This window comes from Lutra lutra, chromosome 4 (genome assembly GCF_902655055.1).
Source record: "Lutra lutra chromosome 4, mLutLut1.2, whole genome shotgun sequence".
Classification (NCBI taxonomy): Eukaryota; Metazoa; Chordata; class Mammalia; order Carnivora; family Mustelidae; genus Lutra; species Lutra lutra.
The window spans coordinates 180,900,179-180,914,320 of NC_062281.1; the positions used below are offsets into that span (position 1 = coordinate 180,900,179).

Sequence of the window (14,142 nt, forward strand, 5' to 3'; positions counted from 1 at the left end):
GCTTCTTCCCGTTCTCTCTCTCTCTGCCTACTTGTGATCTCTCTCTGTCAAATAAATAAATAAAATCTTAAAAAAAAAAAAAAGGCAAAGCAAAATAAACACCCTTGTGGTTGACAGCTAGCTCCTTTCCTGGCCCTTCTGGGTTCTGCACGCTAGTTATTTAATTGGTTATTTATTTATTTATTTTTATTTTGTTGGTTTGTGCTGCCCAAGGTAGAGTGCAGTGTGGAAGTAGAAGGAGCTCACACTTGCGTGGCCAAAGGAGGGGTCTAGGTCGTCAGTGGTAGCTGGAGAATGGCTAGAAGAAGGTTCTCTGGAAAGGGAAAGCCACGAGGAGGCCACAGACTGAGTCTGGGACCTGGTTCTAGACAGAGCAGTGACAGGACAGGATGTAGGAAAGGAATCTCAGCAAGACCTCTCACTCTCAGGTAACCCCCTCCCAGAAAAAGGGGTACATCACACATAGCTCAGGCTCTTATAAGGGGGTGGGAAACTTCGAGGCAAACTCTTGTCCTGTTACTGGCTCATGATTCTTGGTGTGCCTGGTGGCTCAGTTAAGCAAGTGTCTGCCTTTGGCTCAGGTCATGATCTCTGGGTCCTGGGATTAAGTCCCGTGTCAGGCTCCGTGCTCAGTGGGGAGCCTGCTTCTCCCTCTCGCTCTGACTCTCCCCTCTGCTTGTTCTCTCTCCCAAATAAATAAATAAAAATGTTTTAAAAAATTGGTTCAGGATTCTTGTTCTGTTCCTTTCCCTAGAGCCTTTTTCCTACCTCAGGGGACTGGGTTAGGAAACTTGTTCTGGTTGGGTGGTGTGGCAGCCGGCATTCATTGTTCATTGATCTTTCTGATGGTATCAGAGTCTCTTTTTATTGGAGCACCAGTGTCTTGTGGTTTGTTTGTACGTGTGTTTTTATGTTTCAAGTTTTTAGGTAAATTCTACTTTGTTAATATATAGTGTAATATTAGTTTCAGGGGTAGAATTTAGTGATTCATCACTTACATACAACACCCAGTGCTCACCACAAGTGCCCTCCTTACTGCGCATCCCCGCCCACCTCCCCTCCAGCAGCAGTTTGTTCTCTGTAGGTAAGAAGCGCACCAGTGGTGGGGCGCCTGGGTGGCTCAGTGGGTTAAAGCCTCTGCCTTCGGCTCAGGTCATATCCCAGGGTCCTGGGATCGAGCCCCACATTGGGCTCTCTGCTCAGCGGGGAGCCTGCTTCCTCCTCTCTCTCTGCCTGCCTCTCTGTCTACTTGTGATCTCTGTCTGTCAAATAAATAAATAAATCTTTAAAAAAAAAAAAAAAAAAAAAAAGACGCACCAGTGGGGGGCGCCTGGGTGGCTCAGTGGGTTAAGCCACTGTCTTCGGCTCGGGTCATGATCTCAGGGTCCTGGGATCGAGCCCCGCATCAGGCTCTCTGCTCAGCGGGGAGACTGCTTCCCTCTCTCTCTCTCTCTGCCTGCCACTCTGTTCTATTTGTGATCTCTGTCAAATAATAAAATCTTAAAAACAAAAAAAAAAACACCAGTGGTTTTTAATATACTTGCTGAATTTGACAAGGCAGGTAATAATTTTCTTTGACAAAACTTACTCCACCTTCCTGTTGTTCATAGAGTACTTTGTTATGTCCTGGGCTTATGTTCTAGTGATACACAATGACCACTTACTCCATGCCTAGCACAATTCTTGGAGCTAACAGCTCTAAACAAACAATAATGTAGCACTAAACAAACCAGGAAAAGTCCTTGCTCTCAAGGATTCTATACTGAAGGGTAGAAACATGAAAAAGAAAATAAATACTAGATAGAAACAAACAGGTGAGTAGAGAAATAGTGTCCGCTAGGTGATATGTGCTCAGAAGGACAAAGCGGGTAAGGTGCCAAGGGATAAGGGAGCGTGGGGGCTGCTCCTTGCGCAAGGAGATCAGGGAAGCTCTGATGCGGTGATAGTTTCAGCCAAGGTCTGAAAGAGGTGAGGGATCTAGCCAGGGATATCTGGGAGAAAAGCATCCTAGGCAGGGGAACAGCAGGTTTAAGAGCCCCAAGGGTATGAGTGTACTTGGCCTTGACAAGGAGGCCTGTGTGGCTGGAGTGGAGTGGGAGGGAAGGAGTAGTCTGAGGAAGAGCAGGGAAGCAGTGGGGCCCAGTCAGGGAGACCTCAGAGCCCAGGTAGGACCCCTGGAGCGTGTTTTTATTCTAAGTGAGATGGGGGATGCACTGGAGAGTCAGAGCCAGGGGGGTGATGAGCTGACCTTCTCCTTTTGAAAAGGCTTTGTCTGGTTGCTGTGGAGAATAGACTGGCGGGGCTGGGTGGGGGTGGGGGTCGGAGGGAAGGGGAGGGCAAGGCAGGCAGTGTGAAGTAAGACAGACCGGATAGGAAGGTCTTGCCCTGATCAGTACAGTCTAGGGGAGGGATGATGGCTTGGATTAGGGTCCTAGGGTATATAGCCAGAAAGCAATGGATTCTGGACATATTTTGAAGGTAGAGTCAAATTCTGATTCTCCCTGTCGAAATGTTTGATTTCTCTGGACTTACCTTTAGGTCACATGAGTTTGAGGGGCATCAGCGGACACTTGACAGTAATCCCTGGTGAATTCATAAACTGACTGAGCAGAGGATGAAGAACACAGTGTCCCCTAGAAGCCACTTGTGTTCCCTAAGTAATCATGCTAACTGATAACAGTTCTTTGTTTTCTTTAAGCTCTGCTTTGTCTTTTTTTTTTAAGGTTTTATTTATTTATTCGGGAGAGAGAGAATGAGTTGGGGAGGGGCAGAGGGAGAAGCAGTACGCCCCTCGGAGCAGGGAACCTGACATGGACTGATCCTAGGACACTGGGATCATGACCTGAGCTGAAGACAGTTGTTTAACCAAATGAGCCACCCCGACGCCCATGCTGTGCCTTGTTTTTATTTAAGCTATAGCATCAGTACAAGTTGTAGAAATATAGAAAATAACGATAAATAATAGGAAAAAAACCAAACCATCCATAGATGATTACTACATATAACGTTTTGATGTATATCAGGACAATTCATTTTTTGCAAGGATTCTAGGCTAGATGGTCCGGAATATGCTACGGAGATACTGTGGTGTTAGTACTACAGTTAGGTATTTAACACTTCTCATGTGATCCCAAGACAGAAATTTGGGCTGGCTTACCTAGTAGGTATTATATAAGTATTAATAATGGATCAATGTTTACCAAGAGGGGCTGTTTTCAGTGGCCGTTCTGGACGGCTATTCTTCGTTACATTTTAACAGTTGGACATAAGCATCAGATAAAGAAAAGATATGCCTGTCATATTTGCAGTGAATATTTGCAAGCTGGAATGTGTAGAAGTATTAGAGAATTGAAACTATTGATTGAAGCTATCTTTCAAGTGGTTGAAATGTGAAAAATGGTTAATAAATTAAGCTATAACTGATATGGCACTTAAGATGGACGGAGTACTAGCCTAAGCCGTCATGTATTAACTCATTCGCACTTTCAGTAACCCTCAAAGGTAGGTATTGAAGCACAGAGAAGTCAAGAACTTATCTGAGATCAACAGCTAGTAAGTGGCAAAATCAGAGTTTGAATTTAGGCTCTCTAGCTCCAGTGTCTGTAATCTTTAATCCTTGTTCCATACTGCCTATAAAAGATATAAGAAATAAGTCCTATATTCAGGTTATTAAAATTATTAGGACGTAATAGCAGTTTATTTTTTTTTTTTTTAATTTAGCATAGGGGCACCTGGGTGGGCTCCAGTGGGTTTAAAGCCTCTGCCTTCAGCTCAGGTCATGATCCCAGGGTCCTGGGATTGAGCCCACATCCGGCTCTCTGCTCAGCAGGGAGCCTGCTTCCCCCTTTCTCTCTGCCTGCCTCTCTGCCTACTTGTGATCGCTCTCTGCCAAATAAATAAATAAAATCTTAAAAAAAAAAAATTCAGGGGTGCCTGGGTGGCTCAGTGGGTTAAAGCCTCTGCCTTTGGCTCAGGTCATGATCCCAGGGTCCTGGGATCGAGCCCCGCATCAGGTTCTCCGCTCAGCGGGGAGCCTGCTTCTCCCTCTCCCTCTGCCTGCCTCTCTGCCTACTTGTGATCTCTATCTGTCAAATAAATAAATAACATATTTAAAAAAAAATTCAGTATGAACCTACAAACTGGTAGTGTGGCTGCCAGATTAGCTCATGCAGTCTTAGGTTCATTATTAAAACTGGATTAACCAGGTCATCTTTCAAATCCTCCCCCACCCTTTACTCCACTGGTATGCCTTAGTTCAGGCTTATTCTGTCTCTTGCCTTGACTATTACAATAGCTACCTAGTCTATCCTGTCAGACTGATCTTTCACAAATGCAGCTCTTTTTTGTTTGTTTGGTTTTGTTTTAGATTTATTTATTAGAGAGAGAGAGAGAGAGTGAGCTCCTGGTGTGGGGAGGAGCAGAGGCAGAGGGAGAGAGAAACTGCATGGAGTCCAGTGTGGGGCTCCGTCTCATGACGGTGAGATCACGACCTGAGCCAAAACCAAGAGTTGGATGCTTAAGGGACCTCCCCCCAGGCTCCCCACAAATGCAGCTCTCATTGTGTGGCTCCCTGCTGGAGTCCTTTTGTCCCGAGCATGTTGCTTCCCATGGCCACTTGTAGACATGTAGGATGTGTTTGAGGCGAGTCTGTACAGCGGTGGACTTTTTATTTCCTTTTTGAATTAGTTGGCCCCCATTTAAGAGATTGAGATATAAGTAGAGCATGATCTCCCCTTTTAGCCAGTATCCTGCCAGGGCCCCGTCACTCATTGACATTACTGGCCTGATCTCTTTGACATTTGCATTTGTAACCTCTGGCATAAAGTCTGGGTTTCTTTCCTTGAATGCGGTGGCCAGATCTGGAGGACAGTTCCTTGTTGTAGTCGGTCAGTACAGGACACAGTCAGCCAGTAGCTTCATTGATTTTCCAAACATTCATAAGGTTCCTTGCCTTGCTCCATCAGTGTTGCACGCCCATGAAGGGAAAATAAGGATGACACAGTCCCTGGTCTCAGAGCCCCAAGCCCAGGAGAAGAGTACAAGCATCGAGCAAGGGAGCGCCGGGGCACAACAGCAGGAGGCTCCCAAGCGGTTTAGGGCGCTGCACTGTGTTGCCGGACGGCGGGGGGGGGGGGGGGGGGGGGGGGGGGGGGTGTGTCTGAAGAGGGCTGAGGACCGTGAGTGATGGGTCTCACGGGAGTTGAGGTGGAGGCCACCTGAAGGAAGGAGAGAAGCTGAGAGCGCACTCATAGACTTGTTCCTCAGACACGGCCATCTGAGCCTCTGTGCACTGCTGGCAGGTCGCGAGGGTCCCTGCGTTGTGCCGTCCGCCCTCCAGCCTCACCAGTTAACCACTCTCTTCTCTCATGCCTCTCCACTCTGTCCTGTGGGGGAAGCTTCCCAGATGCAGCAATGTGTTGTCCCTCTCTCCTTCTCTCCTCCCTCCCTCCTTCTTTCTTTCCTTCCAAAAACAGTTATGTTATACCCTTTACGCACCACAGACAACCGTTCAGAGTTTGAAGAGACAGCAGTAAAAAGCATTTGCAAATGAAAACCCACGTTTCTGGCGTCCTGGAGTCTACATTCTAGTAGAAAGGGTCAGGCAGTAACCAAGTGGTTAAGTGTGCTTAAAAAGAAAGAAAGAAAGAAAAGGAGCTGTCCAAAGATGGAATGATTGCCTGGGGAAGAAAGACGTGTCCTGCCTGTTGTTACAAGTGTTTGAACAGGAGTGGAGTGGCTACTCGGAAGGTACTTTCTGCAGAGAGTGGGAGGTTGGATCACAGGGTCTCTCAGTCCTTTCCCACCTGGAGAATCTTTCTGTGCTAGGTCGGCTCCTAACGCTTGAGGTTTGCATATTGAAAAGACATGAATTGTGCTTCTGGGAAAAATAATTGAAGCCCAGTCATGACATAGAAGCCCTGAGGAAGAAGTGGAGATGTGGACAGCCCAAGGGTTTAAGACAGGTGACCAGAAGTGGTTGGAAGGAAGCTGCTTAAACATAGTCTTCCCATTTTCCTTTCGATCAGGGGTTGGCAAACGGTAGTCCACAGGCCCACTGCCTGTTGTTGTAAATCAGATTGATTACAAATTTACAACGATTAGAAATTTACAACGATTTATATCGTTGAAAACAGCGATGTCGAGCACTTACACATTGGGTACGGCTGCTTCATGCTATAGTGGCAGAATTGAGTAGTCGGGACAGACCCCAACTTAGGTCTTACAAAACCTAAACTATTTACTATTAAACTAAGTTGTCTACTTCTGTGGATACTATCATACTTTCCAAAGTTGAAGTATAGTTAACATGCAGCACGGTGTTAGTTTCAGGTATACAGCATATCGGCTCCACCCTTCTACTCCATGCTCCCCACGGTCGGTCCTGGCAGACTCTGAAGACGGAGCTTGCTGACCCCTTCCTGTCAGGGACTGTTGGGAAGAGGAAGTGTGAATCATGGTAGCTGTGTTGGGGGAAAGGGCAGGGCAGGTTTGATTATGTTCTATTTCAGACTTTCCTGGTCAGAAGAAGAGCAGCCTCCGAGGTGCTGGATAGAGCCATTGGAAACCGGGTTCAAGAGCTTTGGCAGAAAGGAACCCTGAGTGAGCGGGAATTGGCGCTGGATCCTTCTAGTGTGAACTGGAACTGAGTTAGACGCTGGTGGGGGCATGTTGGCATTAAAGGATGGGACTACCCTTCCCTCTCTTCACTTTCCTATGATTCCTGAGGTTTACTGTCAATCATTTCCTTCCCAGAAACCACCCTTGGGCACAATCAGTCAGTTCTTCCGGCTTCCAGTGCAGCATGTATCAATGGTAAACTGTGCACAGTAGGAGGACAGGAAGCAGGAGGATTGGCGCTGTGTGGTTGGTCTAGGAATGTCCGGGAGGCTGCTTTGTTCTTGTTTTTATGATTGGTTGCTCTTTGTCCAACGTCCACGCAAGGGTCAGGTCATGATAATCTGTCTAGCACTTGGCAAAATACTAGGTGCATCACAGATGTTCCATAGATGTCTACTCAAATAAATGGATTTTACCTGGATGAACTAGGGCATATGGGAGGCACTGGAAGAGAGGCATCTACCGCTTCCTTTTTGGATGGTGTTGGAGGTAGCAAAGCATTTCTAACTCTGGTTATGCTTAGGGCCAAAAGATCAGAGAAAAGTGACATTCTGACCCCATTTTCAGTCAATATTCTTGTTTTCCCTGGGTGAAGAAGGGCTGATTTTGGTGAGAGGCTATTTCTAGGAGGATTTTCCAGATGAAACTTAACCTTAGGTCTGCACAGGACTTTTCAGAATTCTTTAGCTGACTGTTTTTTGTTTGTTTTTTGTTTTTTGCGGTGAGGTAGGTCAGGTTGGAATTTTATTTGCTCAGAGGAAGGTTGGAGCACAGAGATCACTGATTTGGCCAACAGGGTAACATTCTTAAAAGAATATGGATTATGGAAGTAGACTTGGCTGTCCTCCTTGCTAGCCGTGTGACCTTCAGAGGTCCCAATCCCATAATGTTATTGTGAAGGCTTTGTAGAATAGTAGTGATAGCTACTGTTGGTTGTGACTTATGCACAGGGCATTCTGCTAAGCCCCTTATATCTCCTGGATTACCATAGTTTATGGAAGAGAAAGTCTCAGAGAGGTGATTTGTTTTAAGAAAAAGTAAGTGGTGGGGGCGCCTGGGTGGCTCAGTGGCTTAAGCCGCTGCCTTTGACTCTGGTCATGATCTCAGGGTCCTGGGATCGAGCCCCGCATCGGGCTCTCTGCTCTGCGGGAGCCTGCTTCCTCCTCTCTCTCTGCCTGCCTTCTCTGCCTGCTTGTGATCGCTCTGTCAAATAAATAAATAAATCTTTAAAAAAAAAAAAAGAAAAAGTAAGTGGTAGATCTGGGATTCTTAGAGAAAGCATGTATGTTATATATATTATTAATTATTTAATATATTGTCTGTAGTACAGTAATGTTCCACTGGGGTTGTCTTCTGCATCTTTTTGTTACTGGTCTGTGTATAATCAGAACTCCTCACTTTGTAAAAATGCTTAAGAGTTTTCGGGAAGGTGATTCTACACAATGGGAAGAATCCTGAAGAGACAGTCAGGAGAATCAAGTCCTTACCTTTACTGAGTTGCTAGAGAAACCACAGTATTTACCTCTGAGTCTCAGTTTGCTCATTTTTAAAATAAGGGATTGGGCCAAATGGGTGGTTTTATTATAAATCCAAGCAGTGGAACTCTTTATTGTCATATGGGGGAACCCAGTACATTAAGAAACTAATAGGAGTTGCTTGGTTGATGAAGTGAATGAAGGAGCCTGAAGCTTGGCCCGCTCAGATCTTCTCCCTTGTTGTCTTTGCCCTGGATGACCTCTGAGGGATTCGCTGAGTCTAGTTGGAAAACCAGTGGACTCAATGATCTTTGAACTATATTTTGGCTCTGAAATCCCATTCTAAGGAGTGGAAGAAGATCCAGATTTTCTTTTTCCCCTTCTTCCAACACATGGTCCAATAACTAGAGCTAGAAAGCCTATGAATGGTGTGGGTTTTTTGGTATTTAGGCCCCCATTTCCATGCATAGACCTGAAAGCCAGAAGGGGCAGAGGTTCGAGCACTGCAGGTGGCCCCGGCTTGGATGAGGTCATTCAGAGCATCACCGCAGGACCTGATACCCCCTGCGGCTGTATCTGCTCTTGGCAATTGTTTTTGCCTTTGTAATCCATGAGTAGCCTGTTGACATCATTTTATTATTTTGTGTTAATGGTTAGTGGCAAAGGGCTAAGTCATTTAATAATTGGGGGGCTCCTTCAGCCATTCAGTCATCAAATTTTAAGCATTATTATGTGCTAGGCTTCCTGCTGGGTACTCAGGATAACCGTTTGAATAAGAACAAGTTGGAGAGACAGAAGGGGTCGATACCACTTGAATACCGCATTGTGTGCTGTGATGGGACCAGTACAGTGCACTTACTGGAAGAGAGAGGAGGAGAGGCCCGAGAGACCACGATCGGGCCTGTGATTTGGGAGGGAGGTGCTCCAGGAGCTTCCAGGAGGAGGTAATTGTCTAAGGTGGGATTTGGAGACACGAAGAGAGAGATGACCAGTCAAGCTATAAAGGACTGAAGGGGAGGGAGGGGCGAGGTTTGTGGGCTGCAGGAGTCCCAGGACCTTTGGAGAGGAAGGAGAAGAGGCACAGGGCCAGAGCCTTTGGGGCTTCCCAGGCTTCCCCTGGGGACTTTGTCTTTATCCCGAGAGCAGCAAGGACCTTGAAAGGGTTTTGAGTCACGATGTTGTAAAGCTCCTCCTTTTCACATCGCAGTAAGTATTTTCTCGATAGTTTATTGGGCTTATTGTTGTTCAGTTCTTGTGCTGTGCTGGCTGGTGTCTGTCCGAGTTTTGACCAGAACATGTAAAACTGGAACAAAAGCAAAATGAATAACAGCAATAGGATTCCTGGATTCTGCTAATTCAGAATTAGAATTTGTAGACGGGCTGTACTAAAAGTAACATTCTCTCTTCTGGAAAGGAAATTTGTTATGAAACTATAGTGTAAGTGAGAGTTGCTGAGGGAGATGTTTAGTTTGGGGTAAGCCGGTTTTTTTGTTTGTTTTAATTATTTTATTTTTAAAAAAGATTTATTCATTTGACAGAGATCACAAGTAGGCAGAGAGGCCGGCAGAGAGAGAGGGGGAAGCAGGTCCCTCCTGAGCAGAGAGCCCCAATGCGGGGCTTGATCCAGAACCCTGGGATCATGACCTGAGCTGAAGGCAGAGGCTTTAACCCACTGAGCCACCCAGGCGCCCCTGTTTTGTTTTTTAAACAGCTTTATTGAGATCTAATTTACATATCAAAGTTCATCTCTTTAAAGTGTACAATTTAATGGCTTTCTAGCATATTTATGAGGATGAGCTGATTCACTGTACTTAGTAGAACATCATGTATCATTTGTGTCTAGTAAGTTATGCCAGTACAGAACCTTTTAAAAATCAGTATGGCCCTTATTTATTCAGCTCCCATTTCCTTCACCTTCTGTGTACACTGGTCAGGTGTTTTGTGTTTTTACTGGTCTTCTAGGCAAAAGGCCAAAAACAAGTGGCACTTGAAGTAGGAAAAGTAGATGGGAAGAAGGGAAAAGTTTTTTTTCTTATAAAATATATAAATAAAAAATATAAAAATATATAAAAATAAAAAATATATTAAAAATAAAAAATTCTTAGAAAAATATGAATATAAAAATATATAATTTTTTTTAAAATGCCATTTTGAGAGTGAGGAAGCATATAAACTAGAAAGAGAAAGGAGACCAAAAGAAGCAGAGAGAAGAAGGAGCAAGGAAATATGGACCCAGGAAGCAGAGTGGTGGAGAGGGAGAACCAGCCAGGGGGACGGCAGGGTCCGGAGGCGGAGCCAGGGGACAGCGAGGCAGGGAGGCCCTGTACCTCTAGCACCTTCCCTGCCGTGCCCGGTTTTTTAAGGACTGTGCATGGGCTCCATCTGGTGGCTGGTAGCTTATGGTGCGGCCAGGGAGCAGGATCTTGGGGTGGGATACAAGTGGCTTTTGGCATTCCCTCAAGTCTTTCTCTTTGGTCCTGGTTTTCTTGTGGGATCACTGTCGAGTCAGTCCTTTGCATCTGAGTGGAGCTGCTTTTCTGTTACAGCTCAGACCGTGTTCCCTCACATCCTTCTGCCTAGTTTTAATCTAATCTCATCAGACCATCACCCCCCCCACACACACCCTTAGTGCTGTTCTCGCCTTCTGACGCCCCAGCCCCTGAAGTGCCTCTGAATTCTCAGTGACTTTAGCTTTTTATTTACTGTCACTCTTTCTAGCTCTGGTCCTGCTAATTTGTGGTACAGTTCTGTGGTCTTTGCAGTGCCTTTGCCTCTCGGTTATTTCTCTCTCCCAGGGATCTTCCTAGCCCATCCCTATTCCCAGCAGTCCCATGATCATGGTCATCTATGACCAAAAACTTTAGGATTTTAATTTTTGTTTGTTTTTATTAAGACTCTCTTGGGTGGTGCCTGGGTGGCTCAGTTGGTTAAGCATCTGCTTTCAGCCCAGGCCCGGGATCGAGCCCCCTGTCAGGTGCTTCTCCCTTTCCCCCTGCCTGCCACTTCCCCTTGCTTGTGCATGCTTTTTCTCAAATAAATAAAATCTTAAAAAAGAAAAGGCTATCTTGGGGGGCACCTGGCTGGCTTAGTCGGTAAAGCATGCAACTCTTGACCTTGAGGATGCACGTTGGAGCCCCATGTGGGCATAGAGATTACTTACAAAAACAAATATTTTTAAAAAGGAAAAAGGCTATTTTAGAGTATTTTTTGGTTCACAGAAGAATTGATGGGAAGAGATTTCCCATATGCTTCTGCCCGTCTGCCTTCCCCGTTACCAGTATTCCTCACCAGAGCGGCGTATGTTACGACCGACAAACCTACACTCACACACTGTAACCCCCCCCGAGTCTAGTTGTGTTACAGGTCGCTCTTGCTGGAGCACATCCAGTGGGTTCGGACACATGCATAATACGTGTCCACCGTTACCGTGTCGGGTAGAGTAGTGTCACTGCCCTAAACATCCCTTGCCACCTATTCCTACCTTGGTTTTTGGCATTCTCCATTACTGCAACCCCTTGGCAATTTCAGCTCCCAGAGATAGCTCCCTCTCTGACGACCGTCTCCTGCCTTTCAAGGTCACTGCTGCTAGTACCCCGACTCCAGTGGTCCTTCCGTCCTTTGTTGGTACGTTTAGTTCATCTGGTCCCACGGCATTTTCACTGTTCACGTGTTCTCGGCCCTCTCTACTGAACGAGCGCGCGTTCTCTTGCCCGTGCCTGCAATTCTGTGGCCTTCTCTTGCTTTGTTATCTTCATGGAGCTCCAGCAGGGTCCGTCCAGCTCGGTCTCCTCTGTGCCTTCCTCTGGTCGGCTGAGTAAGATACGGAAATACAGCCTTGCCGATGGATTCACTTTAAGTCCTAACCGTGAATTAAGTGGGCCCGTAAGGCTGCCTGGCCGTCATGCACTGTTTCCCGCTCACCTGGCCGACCAGATCTGAACCTGGTGATGCTTCTAACCCCACTGCCACTTTGAGGTGATGACCTTGCTTTCTTCATCAGTGAAGACACACAACCACCTGCAGAGAACCTGGCTGGACTCCTGCCACCACACCCGCCTTCCCACCTGCCCGCGAGCACACGCGCGCGTCCTCTGCCTTCCTGCCTGTCAGCGCGCATGCGCCGTTCTCCCGCGCTGCTGCTGGTACCTAACGCCGCGGCCGCGTTTGCTCTCTCCCCAAGAACGTTGCTCTAGAATGTTTCCCCCGTCTTTCAGAACTTGTCCAACTTTCTCTTTTTCCCTGGATCATGCTCTTTATCAATATGCCAACATACCTTTTTGTTCCATCTTTAAAAAAAAAACAAAAAAGCCTAAATACCACTTTTCTGTCAGTGGCCTCCCTGCCTATTTGCTCTGCTTATTTATTTACGTATTCATTTTTTTTTTACTTGCTCTGCTTTTAACAGAATTCAGAAATCATCTAACATTTGTTTTCTCTAATTCATCACCTTATTGTGTCTCTTAACCTCGTTCTGATAGAACTTTCGCTTTCGTCGCTTCACAGTGCTGCTCTTGGCGGGGGGGCTTCCAAGTTGGGAAATTCTGGTCTGGTTGTGGCTTCTTTTCACTTGAGCCATTAGCTTCCCTCGACAGAACTGAGCACGCTTCTTCCTTGAAAGGCTTCCTTTGCTGGGTCTCCGTGGTCCTGTACTCTCTCCCTGTGTTCCTTCACCTCACAGCTTTGTCCTGGGTCTTTGCTGCTTTCTCTACATTTCCACCCGTAAAAAATATTGGCCACCTTGGGGCTAAGACTTCTCACTTCTTGATTTCTCTGTGTCCACTCATTCCTTGACTGTCCACCAGATCACGGCTTTCTCAGCCATCCATTCATTCTTGACTCACAGATTGATACAGTCACCCCGTTCTCTCCTGAAATCCAGCCCTGTATATTCCGACAGCCTTTGAATGTCTCCATTTGGATGACTAATTCATATTTCAGAAATAATACGTCCCAAACCAAATTCCTCATCTTCCTTCTCAGACTGCTCCATCCAGTCATCCCTATTTGAATTGATAACAACTCAGTCCTACAAAATCAGACTAAAACCCTTGGAGTCTCATCCTTTTTTTTTTTTTTAAGAGCTTTATTCTCTTTTTAAGACTTAATTATTTATTTAGAGAGAGCATGAGCAGGAGGGGCTGAGCGCGGAGCCTGGCTCAAGGCTCGAGCTTACAACCTTGAGGTCATGACCTGAACTGACTGAAACCTAGAGTTGGATGCTCAACTGACTGCACGCTCTCCCCACCCCACCCCAAGCACGGACCCTCAGAGTCATTCTTAATCCCCTTGTCTCACACCTCACGTGCAGCCTAAGAGCAGGTGCTGTGATTCTCCTTTCAAGTGACCGGAGTTGGACCACTTCTTACCATGTGGCTGCTGCCATCCTGGGCCAGGCCACAGCTGCCTTTTGCCTAGATTACTGTTCTCACCTTAACCGCTGTGATCTATTTTGAGCACAGCAGTCATGTCGATCTGTACCTTGTTTCACAGGTCATCTATCTCTGTTTTTGGTTATTGAGGTGTAACATAGGATCTACAAACCTTAAGTTATATAGCTCAATGACAGGAACCTGCCATCCTTAATGACCCTTCTAGTCATGGTCTCCCCAGAGGTAGCCACAATCACCATGGATTAGTTTTTGCCTGTTTTTCAACTACATGTAAGTGAAACGATATAGTCCAGATTAATCACTTTAAAGCCGAGTCAGAATATGTTACTCGGGACGCCTGTGTGGCTCAGCTGGTTAAGCAGCTGCCTTCGGCTCAGGTCATGATCCCAGCGTCCTGGGATCAAGTCCCACATCGGGCTCCTTGCTCATCCGGGAGCCTGCTTCTCCCTCTGCCTCTGCCTGCCACTCTGTCTGCCTGTGCTCGCTCTCTCTCCCTCTCTCTCTCTGACAAATAAATAAAATATTAAAAAAAAAAAAAAAAAGAATAGGTTACTCTTCTGCTCAGAAGATGGACGGGTCTCCATTTCATAGATGAGAAATCAGAGTCCTCCCTGGGGCCTACAAGGTATATGGTCATATTCAGATCATCTGTTTCCTTC

The 14,142-nt window shown here is 46.2% G+C and overlaps 1 protein-coding gene across 2 annotated transcripts in view; it reads left to right on the forward strand.

Moving 5' to 3' along the window:
• Positions 1 to 14,142, forward strand: part of LUZP1 (leucine zipper protein 1) — a 104,692-nt gene that overhangs the window by 73,251 nt on the left and 17,299 nt on the right. The gene's annotated exons all lie outside the window — the stretch shown is intronic.